Below are 2992 nucleotides of genomic sequence, written 5' to 3' on the forward strand. Positions count from 1 at the left end.
CAAGAAGCGCCTTGTCCGAGTTCGTTCTGCTTTCGTCCTGTCTACTCTTGCACCTCGTCTACCTTCATGTACCAAGAGCTGCTTTTGTCCTTCGTTTGCGCCGATGTTCTGAAAATGTAAACCCGAATCGAAGCTACTGGTTATTAGATGACCTTTATCGGGAAGGAATTATCTAACCAGTTCTTCAAACTGTACGACGTTTGGTTTCCGGGCTGTGATGTCGCAAAACGATATCAGCTGTGCTCAGGCTGCCATACCATACACTTCTTGCGCGTTCTGCCGACCTTTAAGTTCCATGGGTAAGTGCTAGCTTGCAATATATTTAATTATTTACAAAGCATTCATTCAGATACGAAGGCGCCTTGGATAATATAGTTTGCTATGTAAAGTTTAAGGGGGCTCTGAAACGCCTTCCGAGGAGACCACATTAACTTACTTAATCAGTGCACTGTGTTGCCATGAAAACCAGAGCCAAATAATACTCTTCTACACGCATGAGACGATTCACAATCAAGCGTCAAAGTTGGCGAGCCCTTCCCGGCGACTTTTTCTTGCTCGCATCCTCCTCCGTCCCGCATCTGCGTAGACAAGGTGAGAGGTGGCCATTGGTTACATTCTTTCAGACTTCAGGCAGCAACCGTGTCCGCGGCCATTAAGCCGCTTATCTCCGGCGGGTTGGGAAGCTCCGCTCCCAGAAGGGGGTCGGCGAAGGAGCGCCTACATTTCAGCGTGCAAAAAGTGACGAGAGGAAAGGGAAAGGCGCGAAGACGCTGAAATTCAAACGTTTAGCTACAGATAACTCAGCTTCCACAAAGCGCATTTAAAAAATCCTTGCTGGACACTATTCGTGAAGCGGCGTGCTTAAATATCCTAGGTATGCCGCAACTTTATTAGAGCCCCTTCACGGCCCCTTTAAAGGCCAGCTGCAACAAGAGTTTACTTTGGCTAGGTTGCTTCTTGATATTTTGGGCACGTCATAAAACTAACCGTGACACGTGGCCTATAAAACAAAGCTTAGTGGAGTGCTCCTGATTATTTTAAACTGCCTGAAGTTCATTACCGTGCGCGAACATCGCATAGGACACTATTATGTTCCATATCGCTTCTCTCGAAATGTGACCGTGGAGGCCGGGATCACATCCGCCACCTTGGGGTCAGCAGTCGAACGCCAAAGCCACTGATTGTCACGCGCCGGGTGGTCTTGGATAGGCAGGTGCTCTTTGCCTGATGAGGACTCACAGATGCCGACAGGCTCACAAATATATGACGGAAGCATCCGACTTCTCGTTGTAAGATGCGGCTATAGGACACGTGCTTAACCGTCGCAGCATACTAAGCACAAATTTATTTTTAAAACGATAGCTGCTTTTGCCGCATCACGGGATTTCTCTCCGTATTTGTAGGGTGTCCGCAAAGGTGAAGCATATCCGTGTGGGAGCGCGGGGCTCTTTTTTATTCAAGCGATGTTTATTGTTATGATCCATAGCACAGCAACAAAACAGGGGACAAACACAAGCGCTAAACTTCCACTACGGCTTTATTTGGTGCACACAGAATTTATACATGAAGTAAAGAACGATACCAGTCAGATTAGTCAAGATACTTTGTGGACAAAGATTAAAGATCACATGCAGTACATTTCACCGGTTGCAATACTGCTCCGAGGCTAAAAATGCCATATCTTTCTTTGTCAGCGACAATGACGGACTGCTGACACAGCTTTCAGGTCCAGCTCTCTCTATTGCGGCAGCCTCGATAATTTTCCTGGTTAATCTATCGGCATTTCTGCCTATCACCTCGCATTCTTTAAAACCAGGCTTGAATTTATGAGCAAAACAGTGCCGTGCCCAATTGCCGGAACCGCCATCCCTAACTTCCCTATGGTGCTCGCTTAACCGCTCATTAAGGCATCTGCCTGACTGCCCAATGTACGCCTTGCCGCATGAAAGCGGGATACTGTAGACTATATCTTCAGTACACCGCACGAAAGGGTTTTTATGCCTAATCGTGCAACTATTCTGAAGCCTGCTGTCTGGACAGGTGGGCTTGCAAATGCGGGAAAATTTTTCTGGTGCAGACATATACACCTTCACTCCCACTCTTTGTGCTACCTTCTTGAGGGAGTGTGACAGCTTGTCGATATATGCTACCACCACTACCTTGTTACCCCCCTCGCCATCAGTTCCAGTCTTCTTGGCCTTTGGGCTTGCAAATGCGGGAAAATTTTTCTGGTGCAGACATATACACCTTCACTCCCACTCTTTGTGCTGCCTTCTTGAGGGAGTGTGACAGCTTGTGGATATATGGTACCACCACTACCTTGTTGGCCCCTCGCCATCAGTTCCAGTCTTCTTGGCCTTTTCCTGCTGATGCAAGCTCTCAGCAAACGAAACTATTAAGTGTCTGGGGAATCCTGCTGCTCGGAGGCGGTCCACCTGCTTATAAAAGCTACTTTTCATCAAGCATGCGCAGGACTTGCTAACTGCATTTGAAAAGCACGTCTTCAAGACCCCTCGCTTGACCAGCCTCGTTTGCGCAGACGAAAAGGGTAATAAGGGCTTCTCAGCTCTGGGCTCACACTTCCAACAAACCTGCTGTCCAGTAACCAATTTTAGGTCAAGAAATCGAATTGTGCCTTCAACCGGAAGCTCATGGGTGATCTTCAGAGGGTGCAGACACTCAGAGAAGGTAGAAATAGCGGTTGCGGTTGTTACAGAAACATGTCTACGGCTCTTACGAAGGACCACTAGGTAGTCATCAACATACCTAAACGTCCGAATGATAACAGCAACATGCAGTTTATTTTGCAGTCGCCTGTCTAGATTAGCAAGGTAGAGGTCACTGAGCGCTGGAGCAATGCACGAGCCGATGCATATTCCATCCTTTTGCAGAAATATCTCCTGATTACAGCTAACAAAGGTCGACTTCAGATACAGAGACAATACACTCAAGAACCCGTCAACAGACACACCTGATTCATTCTGAAAAGCAA

This window comes from Amblyomma americanum, chromosome 7, assembly GCF_052857255.1.
Source record: "Amblyomma americanum isolate KBUSLIRL-KWMA chromosome 7, ASM5285725v1, whole genome shotgun sequence".
In the NCBI taxonomy this organism is placed as follows: Eukaryota; Metazoa; Arthropoda; class Arachnida; order Ixodida; family Ixodidae; genus Amblyomma; species Amblyomma americanum.